The following is a 23,604-nucleotide window of genomic DNA, read 5'->3' as shown; positions in this document are numbered from 1 at the left end:
ACCACACATCATGCTGCACTTGTTCTAGGTGTATATGTAAGCTTTTATGAAGGATATGATAATTAAAGTGAAATTTCTGTTTAAGGACTTTATACCATTTAAATTTTGATAGGAAGAGCCATAAACCCTTGTGTAAAAAATCATGCCAATTTGCAGTCATGCTAATAACATCGTCAAATATTTGAAAATATTTGCCTACTCACTCATAGTTATAAAATAGTGCATTGTTGTCTAACTTTCTCTGTTCTTGTTTTATTTATTTTTTTGTTTTGTATCACCTTGGCTGCTGTCTTTCGTTTTGCCATGAATTTAAATCAGTGGTTCACTGGTTTTCTTCTGTTCCAAATATTTGAATTTTGTCTAATATACTTGAGTATTGGATCAGCCCAGTGATTTCTAGAGGTTCAGTGTTTGAAATTAAACAACTAGTGGAAAGGTAGTGGTTGAAGGTATGCAAGACTATCATTCTAAAAATGTAAATCAGAGTGTTCCAGTTCCTGTTGTATATCTTCTGTTGGCTTCCCATAGCTCAGAATGAAACGCACGCTCCTTTCTGTTGCCTGTTGGCCCCCAGTCTGGCCTCAGCTTACAGCGCGGATTTCACTTCCTACTACTCCCCTTGCAGTGTGCGTTTCTGCTTCACAGTTCTGTGATAATTTTCCTAAACACATTGAGGTCTTTTTGCCTTCGTGTAGGATTCTTCAGACTTCCTGACTCCTGACATATGTAAGAAATACAGACAACATTATGGCCCAACGCCCATGTGTATGTGTCTATAAGAGGGTCACTGCCCACACATATGTGAGAGGGTACTTCAACACATCTGTGGGAAATGTGTATTGTGAAGAAACTATGCATGGATTTCAAGATTTTTGCATCAAATAAACATCTTTGAATTCTATATTCCATGAACTTTTTGCAGTCCTCACGTATGTTATGCGTGTATCTGAAGCAAAAATTTCACCCAAAAATTTCTGAATCTACTGTTGCACTGTAATTCACCTCTTCTTATTTACTCCAGTCTGTCTCACTTGGGGGGGGGGGGCAAAGGAACTATGGGTATCCAAAGGAACTATGGGTATCCAAAGGAACTATGGGTATCTGTGAATTGATCTTACAAAGTTACTAACGTGAGACACAAGGTTTACAAAACAAGAGTCCTGAGGCGTGGCAGGCTCCTTCCCCAGTGGCAGAGGCCCTGGCCCTCCTTCATGCCTTTTCTGCCTCAGCATCAAGATCTCCCTCCCTCACTGTTCCACCCCACCTTCTTATGCTAAGAAACGGTTTTCCAAAATTATAGTTACCTACCCACATTTTTTAAATCCATTTTTTTCCCGACTAGAATAAGGGTAAAGACTTTGTTTACTTTGAGCACCACTGTATACCTAGCATGTAAGATAGTGCTTGGAAACAGTAAGTGCTCATAAATACTTATGAATGAATAAAGAGATGCCTATTTTTAAAAATTTTTTAATTTACCTGAAAGGCAGAGATAGAGGCGGGGGAGGGAGGGAGGGAGAGAGAGAATCAGAGAGATAGAGAAAGAGAGATATATCCTCCATCTGCTGGTTCACTCTTCAAATGGGTACAATGGCTAGGGCTGGACCAGACCAAAGCTCAGAGCCTGGAGCTTTTTCCAGGTCTCCGACATGGTTGCAAAGGGCCCAAGGATTTGAACCAACCTACACCACTTTCCCAGGCACATTAATAGGGAGCTAGATTGGAAGTGGAGCAGCAGGGACTTGAACCAGTGCCCATATGTGATGGCGTTGCAGGCAGCGGCTTTATCCACTCCGTCACAGTGCTAAGCCCAAGAGATGCCTGTTTTTCACACATTGAGATCATATTTCCCCTCTGTCCTACAGCCCAGCTCATTCCATATGCCCTGCTGCCTTTGATCATAGCAAATTTTCTCTATAAATGTTTTAATCAGGAGCTCCCTGGTTCTCTCCTTTTCAATAAGATATCAAAAGGTGACAGTGCAAGTTTTATATCCAGACACAGTACGTGTGGTGGTTAAAAGGAGAGACTGCAGGGCAGGTTGCTTGGCTAGTACTTCCCAGGTCTTTATCCCAGAATGACCTGGAATGCAGCACACAATAAAGAAACGTGCACGTTATTGTTTCAAAAGAAAATGGTATCTGATATTGGAGGGGAACTTTGCATTTAACCTAGATAATTTCCCTTATGTCTAAAATTTACAGTAACCCTATAGCAAAAGCTAAAGACTTGGGGTTGGCTGTTAACTGAGGTCCCTCTTGATGCCAGTTCCTCATGATTCATTCTCGTTTTTCTAATGGCCCTGAAAGACAGCTATTGTCACCATTTTCAGCCTGCTACTCTAGGAGGTGAAACCAATGGAGTGACACAACTACCAAGAAGTGAGATTGTGGTACCGAAGCCAGTTTTCCTGACTTCCAAACAGGTGGTAGAATGGTATGGCAGGCAGAATAAATGGTTCCCCGCAAAGATGTCTACATCCTCATCCCCAGAACCTGTGAATATATTATCTTTCATGGCAGAAGGGACTTTGCAGTTGTGACTGAGTGAAGGATCTTGAGATTGGGGATTATCCTGGTTTATCCTGGTGGGCCCAGTGTAATCTCAAATGTCCTTATAAGAGGAGGCCAGAGGATGAGAGTTCTGCCTTCTTTCACTCAGCATGTTTGCAAGGTTTATGCAAATTGCGGCAGGTTATCAGTACCTCCTTTCTATGGCTAGATAAAACATTTTGCTCATATACTCACCCACTGATGAAAATTTGGATTGTTTCACCTTTGTGCTGTTAGGAACACAATGCTGAGATTGGAAGTTGCTTGTACTGCTGGCTTTGAAGGAGGAGGGAGGAGCCATGAGCTAAGACATGGGGCAGCTTCTAGAAACTGGAAATCCAACGACACCCATTCTCTTCCAGAGCCTGCAGAAGGGAGGTGACACTATCCTTTAGTTCTAGAATTTTTTTTTATTGCCACAAAAGAAAAACCCATAGTCACTGAACAGTCATTTTCTCTCCCCTCTCCTACCTCTAGCCAATGCTAACCAATGTTCTGTCTCTATGGGTCTGGCTATTTTGTACATTTCATGTAAGTGGACTCATATCAAGTATGGAATTTTGTGTCTGAATGTTCTCACTAGTGGAATGTTTTCAAGATTTATCCATATTATAGCATTTCAGTAGTATTTCTTTAGAGTTATAGACAGTGAGAGAGAGAGACAGAGAGAAAGGTCTTCTGTTGTTTCACTCTCCAAATGGCCAACAGCTGGCACCGTGCCAATCCGAAGCCAGGAGTCAGGTGCTTCTTCCTGGTCTCCCATGTGGGTTCAGGAGCCCAAACACTTGGGACATCCTCCACTGCCCTTCCAGGCCACAGCAGGGAGCTGGACTGGAAGAGGAGCAACCAGGACTAGAACCTGGTACCCATATGGGATGCCGGCACCGCAAGGCAGAGGATTAACCAAGTGAGCCACAGCGCCGGCCCTCAGCAGTATTTCATTTCTGTCTTTGGCTTACATTGTACATACGTACTGCATTTTATTTATTCGTTCATCTATTGATGTATAGTTGAGTTATTTCTACCTTTTTGTTATTGGGCTTAATGATGCTATGAACATTAGCATGTAGTTGTCTATTTGAGTCCCGATTTCAGTTCTTTTGGGAATAAAACTATAAGTGAAATTGCTAGGCCATATGGTAATTCTAATGTTTAACTTTTTCTTTAAAGATTTATTTATGTACTTGAAAGGTGGGGCGGGGGGGGAGAGAGAGAGAGAGAGAGAGAGAGAGAAAGAAAGGAAGGAAGGAAGGAAGGAAGGAAGGAAGGAAGGAAGGAAGGAAGGAAGGAATCTTCCATTCTCTGGTTCACTCCTTAAATGGCCACAATAGCCAGGACTGGGCTAGGCCAAACCCAGGAGTCAGGAACTTCATTTGGATCTTTCTCATGGGTGGCAGCAATTCAAGTACCTGGGCCATCTACCCCTGCCTTCCGTGCACATTAGGAGAAAGCTGATCAGAAGCATGGAATGGTCCTGACTCAAACTGGCACTCTAATATGGTATGCAGGAGTCCCAGATGGCAGCTTAACCCACTGCACCACAATGCAGGCCCCTTATCCTGAACTTTTTGAAGAACTGCCAGAGTGTTTTCCAAAGAAGTTACACCATAATGTTTATCATTTTTGATTAAATATTTCTAATATGTAATGCTTGCCATTTTCTTAAACTGAAGACACTATAACATGATTTTAATGTTTTCCTAGCAACCATGAATTATTATTTATTAAGGTCAATGAAAGGAACAATTTTGTCAGTTCTTTTTACTTGGGGTCAGAGGGAATAATGACGACATTAGTGATAATAAGAAAAGTTCACCCTTATGTAACATATAAAAGTGTATAGCCTTGTAGCCGTATTGTGAGCGGTTTCTATAGGTAAACTCATGCAATCCTGCAGCAGACTAAGAAGTAGGTGGAGATATTTATTATTAACTTCCATCCTCCAATTACAGAAATATAAGCACCAAGAGGTCATACGATTTTCTTCACCTATTTCCTAAGATAATTTTTCTCAAAATATGGCTCCTGTACCAGTAATATCTTCCTTTCTGTTTCTTTTTTTGCTCTTCATTTGTTGTTGTTTTGTTTTATAACAACAATATCAACATCACCTGGGAATTTGTTGGAAAATAAACTTTCAGGCCCACCCCAGATCTTTTAAATCACTAGCTCTGAGGCTGCAACCCAGACACTGTTTTCCTAAGCCCTTCAGTGGATCCAGATGTGCTCAAGTTTGGGAGCACTCCCCTAAGAGACTCCCTTAGAGAGGGTAATAAACAGGACACTCAGGAATATTTGACTTTCAGATAAATAACAAATAATGTTTTTAGTGCAAATATGACCCAGATACTACAGCCTATATTTCTGTATGCTAAATCTACTAAACTTATATGGCAGAGTTTCATAATAAGGATTTGGCAGCTATTTAATGTATCTGATCCTTTCCAAATTACTTGAAAATGGTTGAAATAGTTAACCAAGGGTCATCAATGCATAAGGGTTTCTCAGTATAGAAGGAACATTCCTCAATACGATCAAGCAAATGCATAACACCCACAGCCAGCGTCATATGACTGAGGAAAAGTTGGAGGCATTTCCACTAAGATCCAGAACCAGACAAGGATGCCCACTTTCATCATTGCTATTCAATATAGTTCTGGAAGTTTTAGCCAGAACCATTAGGCAAGAAAGAGAAATCTAAGGATATAAATTGGGAAGGAGGAAGTCAAACTATCATTGTTTGCAAATGACATGATTCTGTATAGGAGAGTTTGGTACAGTTGGAGGATATAAATTCAACACACAAAATTGAATAGCCTTTTTTCCACACAGACAATGCTATGGCTGAGAAAGAACTTGTAAGATCAGTACCATTCACAATAGTTACAAAAAGTTTTCAATACTTCAGAGTAAACTTAACCAAGGATGTGAAAGAGCTCTACAATGAAAATTTTAAAACATTAAAGGAAGAGATAGAAAGGACACAAAAAAATGGAAGCATCTCCCATGTTTGTGGAATTAATATCATTAAAATGTCCATATTACCCAAAAGAATTATAGATTCAATGCATACCCAATCAACATACCAAGGACATTATTCTCAGATCTAGATAAAATGATGCTAAAATTCATGAGTAAACACAAGAGATCCCAAATAACTAAAGCAATTTTAAACAACAAAAACAAAACTGGAGGCATCACCATCACAGTTTTTCTATTTATTGTATTATTTCAAGACATACTACAGGGAAGTTATAATCAAAGCAGCCTGGTACTAGGACAAAAGCAGAAATGCAGACCAATGGAACAAAATAGAAACCCCAGAAATTGAATCATCCATCTACAACCAATTTTTGACATACTAACTAAAATCAATTCATGGAGAAAGAACAGTGTTTCCAACAAATGGTTTTGGGAAAATTGGATCTATGGATGCAGAAGTATGAACAAGACTCTTACCTTACACTTACAAAAATCAACTCACTATGAATCAAGGATCTAAATCTATGACTAGATACCCTCAGATTGCTAGAGGAAAACATTGAGAAAACTCATCAAAACATTGCCATAGGAAAAGATTTCTGGTCAAAGACCCCAGAAGCACAGGTAATAAAAACAAAAAAGACACATTGGATTATATCAAGCTAAGACACATTGGATTATATCAAGCTAAAACACACTGGGTTATATCAAGCTAAGACACATTGGATTATATGAAGCTAAGAAGCACTGTAAAGGTAATAAGTGAAGTGAAAAGCAACTACAGAATGGGACAAAGTATTTACAAACTTCGAAACTGATAAAGGGTTAATATCCAGGATCTATTAATGGTTCAAGAAACAACAACAACAAAACAAACAATCCAGTTAAGAAATGGGCAAACAACTTGAAAAGGCATTTTTCAAAGGAGGAAATACAAATGGCTAAAAGACATATAAAAAATGCTTAGGATCACTAACCATCAGGGAAATGAAAATAAATACCATAGGAGGTTTCACTTCACCCTAGTTAGAATGGCTATCATACAGAGATCAAAAAACAACAAATACTCATGAGGATGCAGGGAAAAAAGGTATCCTAATACACTGTTGATGGGAATGTAAACTAGCACAACCATTATGGAAGACAGTATGGAGATTCCTCAGAAAACTGGAAATAGATCTACCATATGAGCCAGCCATCCCACTCCTGGGAATTTACCCAAAGGAAATGAAATCAGAACATGAAAGAGTTATTCATAATCCGTATTCATTACAGCTCCAGTCACAATAACTAAGATATGGAATAAACTCAGATGTCCATTAACTGATGGCGGGGAGGAGGCAGAATGGTGAGAGTGCGGGTAGGAAGGTGGGCAGGGTGAGAAGAATTACTATGTTCCTAAAGTTGTATCATAAACTGCATGAGGTCTGTACACCTTAAACAAAAGCTTTCTGGGAATAAATTTTGAAAATTGTGGTTTTCAAAAAATAAAAAAGAAAATGTGGTATATATACATTATGGAATATTACTCAGCCATCAAAAAGAATGAAATCCTGTCTTTTGCAACTGGAGACCATTATGCTTAGTGAAATAAGCCAGTACCCACAAGACAAGTATTATGTTTTCTCTGATATGTAGTAGTTAATATATAATCCAAAAATGTATAGGAGTGAACAGATATCTTTTTTTTTTAAATGCCAATGATATTCTTTTTTTTTTTTTTTTTTTTTTTTTTGACAGGCAGAGTGGACAGTGAGAGAGAGAGAGACAGAGAGAAAGGTCTTCCTTTGCCGTTGGTTCACCCTCCAGTGGCTGCCACGGCCGGCGCACTGCACTGATCCGAAGCCAGGAGCCAGGTGCTTCTCCTGGTCTCCCATGGGGTGCAGGGCCCAAGGACTTGGGCCATCCTCCACTGCACTCCCTGGCCACAGCAGAGAGCTGGCCTGGAAGTGGGGCAACCGGGACAGAATCCAGCATCCCGACCGGGACTAGAACCCGGTGTGCCGGTGCCGCAGGCGGAGGATTAGCCTAGTGAGCCGCGGCTCCGGCCAGGAGTGAACAGATATCTTGTGATTTGATTTTTGCTTTCAGCCCTTGTTAATACTCCCGTTGAATTGTGTCCTTTATATTTTTTAATTGCTGAATATTATGGTTCATGGTGGAGTAAGCCTGTGATTGCAGAGTGGACTGGGATTGTGCATTTCCAGAATGGAAGAAGAGGAAGGGAAGAGAAGAGATGGAGGTTGGGGAGGGATAGAGGGAAGGAGGTCATTGTGGTTGTTTTCTGGGAGTTGCACCTGCAGAATGTTTGTGATCTGTTTCTTTATATTGGTAAAAATTTAAAAACAGAATTCTGTCACCACCACATACATTTATACACACAACACACATGGCACTATGGCAGGGACAAGGGACTGGTGGAAGTGATAGAGATGGGAGAGAAAGCCAAGAATGTGACGAGTGCTGTAAGTAAAGGTTTGTCTGAAGTGAGGCTGTGAATTGGTAAAAATACATTGTCAGGTGCTCTTCCTCTCTTTTGTAGGCACCTAAACCCACCAGTTGGCTCTGAAGCCAACCAGGATGAGTAGAAACCCTGAAAGGCTCAAACTGGGAGGAGAAAGAGGAGGTTATCTATGGCTGGGGACAGAGAGAACCCATGGGTATGGGAGGAGTCTGGGCCTGTAATAGGGCTTCCTTTTTAAAAGACATGCTGCAGGGGAAGTGGGGGCACATCTTCCATATGTTGATTCACGCTCCAAATGCCCACAACAGCAAGGCTAGTGCAGGCCAAAGTCAGGAACTCAGTCCAGGTCTCCCACCTGAGTTTCAGGAACCCAAATACTTGAACCATCATTGCTGCATGACAGTACATAATAGCATGAAACTAGAATCAGAATTGGGAGTGAAGGCAGGACTTGAACCCAGGCACTCTAGTATGAGATGCAGGCGCTCCAAGTAGGGACCTAATCGCTGCACCACTCACTCACTTCACTCTCACATCATTTCAACACAATGTAATATATCATCTTCTATACCAAGAATGTGGACAGTGGGACAGTGAGAGACTGATGATTAAGAGATCTTAATAACGTAAGGTCTGAGCCGGCACCATGGCTCAATAGGATAATCCTCCGCCTGCGGCGCCGGCACACCGGGTTCTAGTCCCGGTCAGGACGCCAGAATCTGTCCCGGTTGCCCCTCTTCCAGGCCAGCTCTCTGCTGTGCCCTGGGAGTGCAGTGGAGGATGGCCCAAGTCCTTGGGCCCTGCACCTGCATGGGAGACCAGGAGAAGCACCTGGTTCCTGGCTTCGGATCAGCACAATGCGCCGGCCGCAGTGTGCCGGCTGCAGCGGCCATTGGAGGGTGAACCAACGGCAAAGGAAGACCTTTCTCTCTGTCTCTCTCTCTCTCACTATCCACTCTGCCCGTCAAAAATAAAATAAAATAAAATAAAATAAAATAAAATAACGTAAGGTCTGATGTCAGAGAAGCCTAAACATTCTGATGACATTATCTGCAGATCCTTCCCTGGGTCTCTCTGACTGCACACAGATGGATAGATGGCATCTGGATGGCTATGTGTGTGCGCGCATACGCACACATTATACAAATGAGTGACTGCTTTATTCTGAACACAAACGTGACCACACACATCTTTTGAGATCAATATGTTCTGTGTCTCATTAAACTAGATCTAGACCCAGGTACCTGAAGCATTATCAGGTTACACATTAGTAGGAAGCTGGAATGAAGAACAGAGCCAGGACCAAATCCAGGCACTCCAACAAGGGACGCAGGTGCCCCAAGCAGCATCTTCCACTGCACTTAAGATCCTCTTGCATGCTTGGATTTATGGTTGTGTTTTGCACAAATTAACTGATGAGTGAAAAGACCCCATGTTATAAGAGGAAAATAGAGAGAGAGAGAGAGAGAGAGAGAGAGAGAGATCTGCCATCCACTGGTTCACTCCTCAACTGGCCAAAACAACAAGGGCTAAGCCAGGCCAAAGCCAGGAACCAGCGTCTTCCTTTTCTCCCATGTGGTGTACAGACCCAAGCACTTGGTCATCTTCCATTGCTTTTCCAGGCACATTAGCTGAAAGTCGGATTGGAAGAGGACGAGCTGGGATTCAAATCTGTGTCCATATGGGATACTGGCATCACAGGTAAGTGGCTTTACCCACCACACCAGAGCACTGGCAGTGGCTGGCTTTACCTGCTACACCAGAGCACTGGCTCCATCAAGTATTATTTTAAGTGCTGGGGTCAGAACTGTGGAAATAACCATCAAAAGGTGTCATTTTCATATGAACTATCTATTCTAGCAAGGAGATAGAAAATGAATTAGCAAGAAAATATCAGATAAATGTTACACCGTGAATTAGAATGTAGTCACTGGATGGTTATGCAGGTGGGATAAGCCTCTTCACAGGAATGACATTTAAGCCGAGATTTAAGTCATGAGAAGGGCAACAAGGTACAGGTCTGGGGGAAAAGGACCCCAGGAAGAGACAGTGCAGGGATCCAGAGATGATGTGTTTCAGGGTGTGGCAGAGTGGCAGGAAGCCAGAAGGGCATGGGTGAAGATACATCTGTGTGTTGGGTGCTGTCAGTGCACGTTCCAGTAAGACCACTCACCTGATACGATAGAAGACAAAACTTAGATGCTGGGTGACTCCATCATGACCACGAAGTCAGCACTATGAGACCTGGCTAGAACCAGTATTTTGCATATTGCAAATTGCTTTATGTGGTCAAAAAATCAATTTAGATCCTTGTAACCAGAGGGCTTTTTTTTTTTTTTTTCCATAATGAGATTGGATAAGAAAATACCAGCGGGTGTCATAGACATCTTTAGCAAGAATCACACTGGGTAAAATGAATGTCATTACTTTATTATAGATGGTATGGACTTTTGATGTTTGATTTCCTTGCAAATATCTGTGTATGCAGGGACAAGTTGCAAGATTTATCTTTGTGGGTTGAGTGGTAGGTTAAAGATTTAGGTAGAAAAGCACACACTGAATGATTGACTCTATGAAAACAAGGATTTCCCCTTTCTCCACTCCCTCCTCCCTCTCCTCCTCAGATCCAACACCTGTCACATACTGAATACATACTTGTTGGTGAATGAATATAGCTGGGGCCAAAACGTGTATGACTTTGGATTCCACAGAATTTTGAATTTTACTGCAAATGAAATAGGAAGCTGTTGAAAGGTTTTAGGTAGGATGCAACTTAATCTGATATGTGATGTTAAGAACTCACTCTAGCTTCTGTGTGTGTGATGTTTGAGATGAATTTGAAAGGCAGGTGGTTGAGAGAGAGTGAGAATGGAAATGGGATTTTTCAAATACTTCAAGAATAGTTGATAATACTTTGGACTAGAATAACAGCAGGGAAATACAGAAAACAAATTTGAGATACGTTGTCTAGGTGGACTTACAGATGGATTGTGGTACAGGGAGAGGGGCCCACAAGGAAATTACAGAATCCAGAATGAATCTTATCTTAAGAAATCAAGTGAGGTAGAATAAGTTAAGTTTGTGCAAAACAAGTTGATGTTAGGTGTCCAAGAATAAAAGAAATTGGTGATCTTAACCACAAATGTTCACCAAGTGTTTGGTGTGTTCACAGCCCTAGATTGGGTACATTAGGTTAATATCAAGAAATACAATTACTTCTTCAATAGCAGTATGTTTTTTTTTGAAAAAAAAAAATGGATTGAAGAGACAGAAGTTACTTGAAAATAATAAGACAACATGGCACTCAACTGTAGATTGTAGGAATGGCAAGAGCACCTCTGAGACAATACTAATTGAAAAATTATCTATTTACAAATCCCATTTCACACGTTTTTGCCTTTGATCTCTGCATCTTCTCCTTTAGATCTTTTTGCTGGTCTCCTTGAAGAGTTGTAGAAATTGAGCTTGAGGAAAATGAGTGGTTATTGAGCACACACATTACGCCAGACCCCATGCTCAGAACCTTCCGAGTGCTACTTTGTTCAGTCACCAGCATGTCCTGAGATGTCACCACTGGTTTCCCCCTTGTACAGGTGAAGTTATGACTTGCACAAGGACACTGAGCTGGGAAACATTCAACCAGAATTCAATCCCCAGTTATCTGACTGCTGGGCCACTTCTGCGGCTGCACTGCAGATACTTCTAGCAATTACTCTCTTCTCGTGTGCAGGCATTTCCCAAATCTCATAATCCCAAAGGCTTCTCTAGAGACTTTTGCAGAGCTGCTGAAAGTTCGGAAGATGGAAAATTAGGTTTTGGTCCTCTTCAGTAGCCCTTCTTATTCTGAAAGATGGGTTGATGGGAGCAAGAGGCTGAACCATGCCACTGAAGAATCACTGAGTTTGGATCCATCTTTACAAAGGGCATTATTATTTCTTAAGTTTTTATCTGAGCATAATTTCAAACTTACTTGGACAAGAATAGTGCAAAGAATATCTGTCAACCCTTTACCCTTTCATCTTTCGTTAACATTTTATCCCATTTGCAATGTGCAAGTAGATGTTTTAAGTATTATTCTCGCCCAAAGACTCGGCGTGTCTAGCATATTTTCTGTTCCTTTTTTTGGACTTCTCTGTACTACAGCACTGTTATTCATTCTTTCCCACCCATGTTCTCAACTTCAGTTTTGTATTATTTCCAGGATATCCTTCTCTCTCACACTGTAGTTAAGAATCTGACTCTCACAGCATGGGCTGGATTCAGATTACTGTTCCACCACTTACTAGCTATTTATTGCAATTTTAGAGCTGTAGTTTCCCCATCTAAATGATGGGCCTGAAATACTATCATCTAACTGAGTGTGAGGATTATGTGGAACCATGAGTGATAAAGAGTTTATTCACTGTAATGGGATGAGTGCTTGTGTTTGCTCCAAATTTATATGATGAAATCCTAACTCCCAATGGGACGGTGGTGGGACATGAGGACTCTGAGAGGTACTGAGAGTGGGGTCCTCATGCTTGGGGTTGATAGCTTTGTAAGAAACCTTGAAAATTCTTTCTACCATGAGAGCAAACAGCTAGTAGTCAGTAGTCTGTAACCCACAAGACAGTCCTCATTTGAATCTGACCAGGCTGGGACCTTGACTTTGGACCTCCAGCCTCTAGAATTGTGAAAAATAAACTTGTATTGTGTATAAACCACTAAGTTTATGATAATTTCCTATAGCAACCTGAATTGTCAAAGTACCAAAAACAGAGTAGATCCCCCTAACAATGCAAACTCACCTGCAGTGGATATTTAGCCTATCATCCTTTGTGAAATTACACTAGCTATCAAACTAGTGTTAGTAAATAGATGTGTCCTCCCAAACAGCCCTCATCACTATACCATGCTCATCTCTCCAGCCACCTGGGCTCTCCCCATGATCCCTATGGATACCTCACCATCCAACTGAGATGAGCACATGTGTGCAGACCGGGGCCTCCAGTACCCTGTGTACCTCTGTGTACCTCTGTGTAGAGCGTGTTGATTGGTTGATGACTGCTGGAAAATGTTAATATCGTTGCTGTGTGTTGGCTTAGTGCCTGCAAACATCACCTCCCTCATTTATAAATATACTAAGCTGATCTTCTGTATATTAAGATAATCGAAAATGAATCTTGATGTGAATGGAAGGGGAGAGGGAGTGGGAAAGGGGAGGGTTGTGGGTGGGAGGGACGGTATGGGGGGGAAGCCATAGTAATCCATTATTCGTACTTTGGAAACGTATATTCATTAAATAAAAGTTAAAATAAATAAATAAATAAATAAATACAGAAATCTTGTAAAAAAACAAAAAAATAAAATAAATTATGAACTAAGAAGAAGGTGGAAATGAGGTAATTTTGCTCAAGGTTGCATAGCCAATAATGTTTTAAATCAGAGACTATTCAATCTCCAAAATCACTTCGAAGCACTCGGCTCCAAGCCTTGTAACCTCTCGTATGAGACTTCACCCGTTAGAGGAGGAGGAGTTTAGAATGATTCTTTGGGTTTCCTGATCTTCTCAGGCATTGGCAAGTGGCAACACAGACATTTTCCTTGTCTTTTTGCTCAGGGTATATAATCAGGTTCAGTGGTCAACTTTAAGCCAGAAATCAAGCTTAAACTTGTTAATTATTCACCGAGTTGATAACTCTGCTCTTTTCTTGAAACTGTTAAGCCAGTTGAGACAAGCCAGAATTAAAAAGCTGATAAAACAAATTTTTTGAAAATTACTTTTTGGAGCACAGCATACACATATTTTAGGGGGTGGCGAACATAGGCCAATGAAAGCAGAGAGACACACAATCAAGAGATCCTGGCCCTGGGAACCAGACAGACTATGCTTATAAATGTTGCATTATTGGGCAAGTCATGTAATAAGTAACCTCTGCTTCATCATTTGGAAAATGAGAATAAGTGCTTTGAAGAACAGCTTAGAATCAGACACAAAGGGAGCGCAGCCCTGCCCTTCGCATCTGGCACCAGGACTAAGAGTCAAAATATTTACCGACCTGGACTATGGACAGGGAACAAATCAAACAGGGTCACCATGATTCAGCGTCTCAGAAGCTTCCAGTAAGCTGGGAGTTAACTCCTACCTTGCTGGATCACAAGGCAAGGATTTGGTGACTTACCAACCAGTTTGGAAGTCTTTTAGTAGCTGTATGCACAGTTCTAGCTGAAAGCAGCCATGTCTGGCAATAGTACACAGCTCTCTGCTACCATATGGTCTTCTCTTCATTATGTGAGAAAGAGGGGGGCAAGGACAAGTGCTAATTTGAAGATCGATTTGTTTCCAGTGGCACAAAGGGAATAAAGTGAAAGTAGAAGCCTTTCTTCTTCCCGCCTCCTATCTTTACTCCCCAACCATAACAATTCATAGCAGATGTGTTATATCTCTTTCCCCAAACTGCTATCGGAAGTGACCCCCTAAAGTCTATATGAAAATGTGGGCTCTTAAAGTTCCCCAGAAGTGCCATCTGGGATGCCACATATGCTACCGGAATTTGGGGTGCCATACAATATCACCATATGCTTATTAATAAATCCCCAATATTAATAAGCCCAAGAGGGTTCTTGCCTAATAGAGAAGAATTTTTTTTTTTTTTTTTTTTTTTTTTTTTTTTTTTTGGACAGACAGAGTGGACAGGGAGAGAGAGAAAGACAGAGAGAAAGGTCTTCCTTTTCTGTTGGTTCACCCCCCCAATGGCCGCTGCAGCAGGCACACCACGCTGATCCGAAGCCGGGAGCCAGGTGCTTCTCCTGGTCTCCCATGCAGGTGCAGGGCCCAAGGACTTGGGCCATCCTCCACTGCACTCCCAGGACACAGCAGAGAGCTGGCCTGGAAGAGGAGCAACTGGGACAGAATCCGGCACCCTGACCAGTACTAGAACCTGGTGTGCTGGTGCTGCAGGCGGAGGATTAGCCTATAGAGCCATGGCGCCGGCCATAGAGAAGAATTCTAAATACCGGCATAAATAAACAAGGCAGCATGGTACATTTTAGACTTTATTTAGTGTGAAAGGTGTATAGCAAAGTGAGAGCTTTATCTAAGAGAGAGGGGTCAATGTGGGTTCACACCATGTACCAGGAACCAGCCACGTGGAGGAGTCATCTAGGCCAGGAAGCCTAGGGCAGGTGGCCCAAAGGCCATGTGCCCTGGAGGCGCAGGGCTACAGCCAGCCCCCACCTGGCAAGAGGCCAGGAAACAAAAGAGAAGGGTGGGACACACCATGTCCCAGGCTTTTAACCCACTTCCAAAGAGGAGTGGTTAATTAACCTGATTGGCTGGTTGTGGGGAGCAATCCGGACTGGACTAAGTTACTGGAATTAAGACTTATTCTATGCACCTGCTCCCCCACAATATGGCGCTGGGAGAGAAGAAAACAGCTTCTACACAGCTGCCTCCAGTTCAGCTAATAAACTGTAGGACTTGCTCCTGATTGGAGGAGAGCAGTGTACTCGGCGTGTGGGCAGCCGAGTTAGGATTGGCGGAGGAGGACTATAAAGGAGGAGAGAGACGGCATGCACCAGGAACATCTAAGGGGAACATCTAAGGGGAACACCTGTGCAGCCCCCGAGAGAGCCGGCCGGCGGTGTGCCGCTCCCCTGCGGAAGTGGGGAATGTGGCCAGGGGGAACTGCCCTTCCACGGAGGTGGAAGGGATAGTAGCCAACCCGGGAAGAACCAGCAGCAAACCCGGGGAGGGCCGAGCAGACAGAAAGAACAGCGCAGGGTCCTGTGTCGTTCCTCCACGAAGAGGGGGAGCGACATAATGGTGCCGTGACTCGGATATGAAGCCTAGGCAGGGCTTGGTGTCGTTCCTCCACGAAGACGGGGAGCGACATAATGGTGCCGTGACTCGGATATGAAGCCTAGGCAGGGCTTGGTGTCGTTCCTCCACGAAGACGGGGAGCGACAGCTGGTGGGCACCCAGGTGTGGCCAGGTAGGGGCATGAGGTCACACAGGGGCGTGGTGAAGGTATTGGGTAGGGCATGAGGTGACACAGGGGCGTGGTGAAGTGTGGTCTTCCAGCTCACAAACCTAATCGATTTCAACCTATACGCCTGCCTACTTCAAAACCAAGCAGTTTTTTTTCCTTCTTTCCATACAAATGGAATCATAATGGAATAATGGCCAATGCTTATCATGTGTGTGATACATGAGTGGGGATATTTTAAGCTTCTTGTGTAGGATGGATGGATGGATGGATGGATAGATAGATGATACTGTTTTTATTTCCATGTTTTCTGCTGGAGCAACTGAGGTCCAGAGAGATTAAATCACTTGCCTACAATTATACCATTGTCAGGTCCAGGGAGAGACTTCAAGAAGACAGCATACAAGTATCTTACTCTGTTGGATGCTTGCATAGCATTTCTCAATATGAATGAGTCATCGCTTATTTAGTTAGTTTTCAGGTAATGAACTTGCCCAAATCTGTCCTAACAATCATGACTTGTACTGAACATCTTTGCATACTTAACTTTTAAGTTTTGACGTATATTTGCTGTTTGCTTTTGGTCAGGCACTCTTGGTCCCTCTCTGTGTACATTTTGTTATTTAATACAACTACTCCATGAGGTTAGGAATCATCTTTTATACAGTTAAGGATATTGAGACTCCAAGCAGTTAAGTAATTGCCCAAGGCCCTAGTGTTAGAGAGACGAAGAGGATTGAATTTCACTCATCCTACTCGATTCCAGATCTTATACACCATTGTCACCATGGAACATACTTGTGTGTGTGTGAAAATGCCCATGAGGAATTTATGTCTACATGAAGCTTCTCCTAATATTTAGTATTTTTTTAGTATTTTTTACTGTGTGTTAACTTCTCTGAGGCTCAACATTTTGAACAGTAAAATAGGGATAATAATATCTATAGTATGGGCTAGATTGTGTCCCACCAAATTCATATGAGCCCCCTCCTTATTGCGATGCTATCTGGATGTGGACCCTTAAGGAGGTAATTAGGTTTAGATAAGGCCATGAGGGTGGGGCCCTTGAGATCAATGGCTTTTCATGCAGAGACACCAGAGAGCTCCTTCTCTCACCATCCCCTTCTCTTTTCTCATCATTGATAATATAGTGAGAGACATCTGTCTGCAAATCAGAGTCCTCACCAGAACTTGACCTTCTGGCACCTTTATCTTAGATTTCAGAACTGTGAGAAGTAAATTCTTGAATCTTCTCAGGCTGTGATTTTTGTTATGGCACACTAGTACACCTACGTTATAAAATTATTATATGGATTAACAGAAATAGCAAGGTAAAGACATCTAGAATAATTTCTAACATTACTTATGGAGTTATCACATGTCAGGAGCTCCGTATGCATTAATTTCCTAGGACTGTCAGAATATCTCAACCTGGATGCTTCACAAATTTATTCTCTTACAGTTTTGGAAACTAGAAGTTCAAAATCAAGGTTTTGTAAGGGTCGTGCATTCTAGAATCCTTTGAGGAAAGACAGAAGATCTTCCCTTTTTCTTTCTAGATTTTGGGAGCCCAGGTATTCCATATATGGTGGCAGCTTCTCTCCAGTCTTTAATGCAATTGTCACATGGCATTCTCCTTCTGTGTCTGTGTTTTCACATGACCATATACTGGAGAAAAGGTCTAAATTACTCTAGTATGACCTCATCGTGACTAATTGCCTCTGCAATGACTCTATTTCCAAATAACAATGTATTTGGGGATATTAGGGATTACTTGTAGAGGAAATAATTCAACTCAACACAACACATATCCCCTCATTCAATCTCCATGGCAATCTAATGAAGCAGATATTATTCTTATTATTCCTATTCTTGAGATGGGGACAGTGAGGTTCAGACCATTTACATAGCTTGTTCAATGGTACACAGTAACTAAGTTTGCACTCCTCTATTTCTTGGCTTAGAAGAATTTGGGAACTATTTAAGTATGTTATTATTTTTGATTTTTTTGATTTTGAAATGTCTCAGAAATTACTGTAAACCCCAGAATAGAGGTTAGCAACCCCCCCCCCTTTTTTTAAACTAAGGAGAGAAAGTAACTATTTTAAACTTTATAGGTGATGTAGGCGATCTCTGTTGCAACTATTGAATCTAGCCACTATAGCATGGAATCAGCTGAAGAAAATACATGTGCAAATGATATAAGTGATTCTCTATTACTCTGTCCCTCTGCCCTGTAATCTTGCAGTACACTGGAGTGGACCAAGTATGAGTATATTTCTCTATGTCATTGTTGGCTCATCCAAATAATCTGTTTTGGCCACTAAATGTTAGCAAAGGTAAAATCAGGCTTAAATATGCTCTCACTGTTTGATTTGAATCTTCCTCTGCCATGACCTTCCATGACAGAACATCTTGGGTGTTGCTGGTCCCAGGAGAATCTAGAAGCATTAGCACAGATCTAAACTCAATCTACAGGCTGGAGTCTGCAGTCCTTCCAAGCCCAGCCCATTTCAGCTGACCATTTGCTCTGTGGGTGAGAAATACATGTTTAATATTTTAAGTCACTGAGTTATAGGGTGAATTGTTACCCAGCAATAACCAACCAATATCCAAGAAAATTGACCTTCTCAAAACTGGAAAATGCTCATGATTTGAGTATAACTGTCTTTTATTTTAGGCATTGAAATAACTATAAGAGAGCATGACATCAGTGGGCCATGCTTATCATTCTGTATTTCTCCCAAAAAGCAATAAGAACTGAAAATAGTGACAAGAAGCAGAGAGAGCAGAAGAGAAAGCATGTATGTCTTAGAGCTCTAAGATTTGGGTTGAAGTCTGGATGTTGCCTCTACAACCTTGGGCAAATGATTGATCTGTTTCTCCATCTGCAAAATGGGCATACAACTTCTACTCCTTCTAGATTCAGGAAGGAATTAAATGCCGAGGCACGTGTCTGGTACAAAAGAGGCACATTATTAGCCATATAAAGGCCAGAAAAGTCAATAAACAAGAAATTATACAATATTTTAAGTAAGCTATGTGGACCTCGGGAACTTAGGGATTTAAGAACTCTCCTGAAGTGAGATGATTAACCACATGCCTGTCACATTGTATTTCAATAAATATTTTTGAGTCCTCTTGGTTCAGTCCTCTTATAGAATGAGTAGTTTTCTCCTTCTGGGTGGGTTAGTCCTCTAGGAGAAGAAGTTATTTTTAGCTTCCTAAGGCAAGCATCAAGTTGACAATCTTATGTTTGTCTCCTCTAGGGCTCTCACTTTTCCCTTTTGGGCCTGCGCACAATATCCTCCTAATCCAAATGCCCCTTAACTCACACAGCTGATAATGATGGTAAGTAAACATTGGCAGGAACGGGATAAACCTGTTCCATGAACAGGCTTTGCGCTGGTTTTCTTTTCAGAGTTTTTAGATGTTTGTTTATTTATTAGTTAATTAGCTAGTTAATTTTAATCTGCTTGAAAGGCAGAGTGTTAAGCAAAGGGGGGGGGGGCAGAAAGAGAGAGAGAGAGGGAGAGGAGAGAGAGAGAGAGAGTGAAAGAGAGAGAGAGATTGTTTCCCATATTTCGTTCACTTCCTAAACGGCTGCAGTAGCCTGGGCAGGGCCAGGTCAGAACCACAAGCCCAGGGCTCAGTCCAGCTCTCCCATATGGGTGGCAGGGGTCCCAGCTCTTGAGCTGTTATCTGCTGCCCCAACCCATATATTGGATTTTATTGTGTTGTTGTTATAAACTGAACGTTTTACATCAATCATATAATGAGGCAACCCTGATAGTCAAACTTTCTCCCTTCTCCAGGCTGTATCCTGTTGCTGTTATTTGTTTGTTTAGTGATCTTCTCATTCATTAAAGTCTATTCTTTGTCATGTGGCCCCTGAAACCTCTATTCATTTAGTTTAGTGGGAAGCTAATGATACAATGGAGATTTTCTTAAAAATACTTTGAGCTAATAGTCTTCCAACTCATTTAGGGCTCCGTGTGTATGTGTGGAACAACATTTTCAGTGTTTTGACAAGCAGTTTATAATTCTACCTTGTGTTAACTTCCTGCTTATAAAGAAACTTAAAATAATCAGAAGTAACATATTAGGAACTTTGTGTGTCTTTTCTGAGCAAATGCACAGTCCTGAGAATGCACATGAGCATCTAGTTTCCCAGAAATAAGTTGGACATTTTAAAAATATTTGTGATATAGTTCTCATTCTCTGAGTTTGTTTTTTTTTTTTTTTTGAAAGATGTTTGGTTTATCTTTTAAAGCACCAACTGGTACCTATTCCTCACACAGCTGTGATATTGAATAATTGCCACTGATTGTATTCAACAAATACTCTGTGTGTAGGGCTCTCCAGAAAGCATGAACACTGGTTAGGACAGTAAAGACAGTCCTTGATATGGAGTTTTTATTGAGCTGCCAGCTAGGTCAAATAGTGAAAGCTCTATGGAGATGAGACTTTTAAGGAGCTCCAAATTCATTTTTCTTCCTCGAATGACCGCTAAGTTGTTCTTCATGGCTACAGTGATTATGATACTGATGAGCCAGAGAGAGCATGATGGGCATAGGTCAAGTTAAAATGCCATGGAGCGCACTGTCCTTACTGAGATACAGCAGTTTCTTTTTGAATAAATATACCTCAAATGGCAAACACTGGTGAATTTCCAGAGTTCTCAAAAAGCCGATTTTGATGATTTTCGGTAGTCCTCTTATTACTTTCACAGAGAAGTGGATCTCAGGGGTCTTTAATATGCTACTGCAGAACAATCAATTGGATGCTGGTTTTCTATAACTATGTAGCAAATTACCACAGACAGAGTAGCTAGAACAATACCCTCCTATTATTGCCTAACAGTTTTATGGGTCAAAGTCCTAGCATGGAGTAACTGAGTCTTTTATTCAGAATTTTACAAGGCTGAAATCAATAGGTCGGTTGGACTGTGTACTGTTTTGGAGTACAGGATCTTATTTCACACCCTCAAGTTGTTGGCAGCATTCAACTCCTTGCAGTTGTAGAACTAATGGCTGCAATCAATCTCGGTTCACAGAACACATTCTTTTTTTTTTTTGAGATTTAAAAGTATTTATTAGAATCAAGGACCTCCAGCCAGAGCAGCGTGGATGGGGGCTTCCAAGTGAGGAAAACCCAAAGGGGACTGGTGGTAGTTGTGTTTAAGTACAATTTCAAAGGAAAAAAAAAACAAAACTGGACAATCAGATTGTCATTCAGTTACCAGGTGGGGACAAAAACCATCAAAAGACCTCATTTACAATTCCCCATCCTGTCTGGCCTGCTAAGGGCGGGGAAGATAACTTGTTTTCACAATAAGCTGTGAGCTCTGGAGGAGCTGCCTCACTATTCTCATGGTAAATTTGGAGATTCCAAAGGAAGGAGGGCAGCTTGTTTGTTCTCGCTAAAGATAACATTTTTGGGAAAGGAAATAAATATTTTACACCCAAAATTCCATTGGGATCCCCTGACTATTTGTTAACCCGTCTGACTCCCCACATTCCCTCCTCTCAGAGATGAGCGCCCCAACATCTGTTAGTGGGAACTGGGTGATGATTCTTAGTCCTAAACTCGACCTGACAGTTTACTTCATCAAAGTAAGTAGGAAAACTCTCTCCCCAGTCTGTTAAGATGTCATATATAAGATGAATCCTAATCTATAATATAAACTAATCATGATAGTTACTGTCCTATTACATGAAGAGGATTTGCTTAAGTTCAAGTGGAGGAGCTTAGAGTATATGTAACAATGGCTTAGGTTCTTAGGAACCTTCTTAGAATTCTGCTTACCAGGGGTCCGCATTGTGGCATAATGAGTTAAGTTATAACAGCTATAAAGGAGTCCTGGCTACTCTAGTTTTGATTCAGCTCACTGCTAATGCCCCTAGGGATGCAATGGAAGATGGCAGAAATCCTTGGACCCCTGCGCCCACAGGGAAGATATAGATGAAGCTCCAGGGTCCTGACCTTTGGCATGGCCCAGCTCTGGTCCTTATGGCCATTTGAGGAGTGAACCAGTGGATGGAATATCTCTCTCTGTGTCTCCCTCTCTTTGTAACTTTGCCTTTCAAATAAGTAAAATATCTTTAAAAAAAATTATTCTTAACATAGTCTTACTCATAAGTTTTCAGACATTTAGCTATGTAATTAAAAATAAAATGATTTCCAGATATGTTCAGTTTATGTTGCACTATTTTATATAGCAATTACACATAAATTAATCTGATGTAATCCTTACAACAGCTCTCCAAAATGCACAAGGAAAGTGTGTTAAAGCCTGTTTTAGAGATTTGAACCAAAAACCTTATAGAGAAATCATGTCACTTGCCTATAAGCACACAACCAGTGAATGGAAATTCACTTCTTTGACTCCAAGTAGAGCAGCCTCTGTCCTGCCCTATGTGTGTCTGCCAAGTTAAAGGTCAGGCCTTTTCAGTTTTGTTTGTTAACACTGCAGACGTTAAGTATTCGTATTGAGGCCTCATTAAGGGACTGTGTTTCTAGAACATTCTTCCCCTGGGCTCCTACTTCTTGTGCCTGTGCATTTAAGGAGAATACCTGAGCATAGAAAATGGCATTAATCAGGAGTTTTGATGAAATGGAGTTTTCTGGGGTGAATTGCAATTTAAGAAGCTGAAAAATTCAATTTACTTGCAGCAATGCATTCTGAATGTTCCCTCTGGCCCAGCTCAAAGAGGGCAGAAAGTAAATGGAATTTTTATGTTGCCTTCAAAGTGCCTTGAAACCAGCCACCGTGAGGCTAGCAATGGGGCCTCAGTGAAGACATCATCAGAAAGAATAGCAGAAGGTTGTGAAGGTGGTGGGCCTTTGCAAACTCACTTGAATTCAATGACTTTGCAAGTAGTAGAAGTTTTCCATTTAAGACCAGCTTTCCTCCTGCCACATACTCAGTCTCCTGGTTCAGCGTGCTCAATCGTCTAAAAGATGGTCAATTTTTCTGAATTTCAGTTCAAATCCTTTACTTATTCTTCCGTGTCTTTCATGGTGATGCACTTGGCCTGTGTGTGGCCCACATCAGTCGTTCAAATATTTGAGGAAGTGGAGCTGGGATGCTGATTTCCTCTAAGGTTCCCCTTTCCCAGCTCCGGTCTAAGGGACCCTGCTGTGAGGAGGTGGTTCTTGGCCCCTCAAAGGCCTTCTCCCTGGTCTCAGAGCCAGACTGACTGTGGGGTGTATTTCATTTTCCAGCACTTCCTGTGTAATGAAGGCTGATGCTGCCTCCAGCAGGGACCACATCCCATCTAGCTTCCTCTCACTCTCACTCTCGTCCTGTTTCCTGCATTTCATCTCCCATGAGAACCCTACCCAGCAAGTCACACCACCCGTGTCACTGTCTCGGGAGCTGCTTTGCAGGTGCTGGCCTATGTCAGGATGGAAGTTCTGTTGTGCCCTTCCTCTAAGTCAAAAACAATCACATCCAGGAACCGAAGGCCTTGCTGCACGAAATGTCCATGTAAGTGCGGCAGGCCCACGTTTCTCCACTGACTTGGGTCATTTACCTCTCAGTCTCAGTTATATGGAACATGGCCAGGAATCCCTGAAAAAGGCCTATGGGCAATGAATTGAGATAATGTAAACGGCAGTCAATACCTTCACTGTT

The 23,604-nt window shown here is 41.7% G+C and overlaps 1 long non-coding RNA gene across 1 annotated transcript in view; it reads right to left on the bottom strand.

The window, feature by feature from the left end:
• Positions 1-2,139: 2,139 nt before the first annotated feature.
• The window catches only part of LOC127490618 (uncharacterized), a 33,304-nt gene continuing 11,839 nt past the window's right edge, over positions 2,140-23,604 (bottom strand). The window contains exon 3 of the long non-coding RNA XR_011389521.1: positions 2,140-2,917. This is a non-coding gene — a long non-coding RNA (uncharacterized lncRNA). The remainder of the gene's footprint in view (positions 2,918-23,604) is intronic.

The sequence above is a fragment of the Oryctolagus cuniculus genome, chromosome 6 (genome assembly GCF_964237555.1).
Source record: "Oryctolagus cuniculus chromosome 6, mOryCun1.1, whole genome shotgun sequence".
In the NCBI taxonomy this organism is placed as follows: Eukaryota; Metazoa; Chordata; class Mammalia; order Lagomorpha; family Leporidae; genus Oryctolagus; species Oryctolagus cuniculus.
The sequence above is the reverse complement of the archived record's forward strand: the minus strand, read 5'-3'. Positions and strand labels throughout refer to the sequence as shown.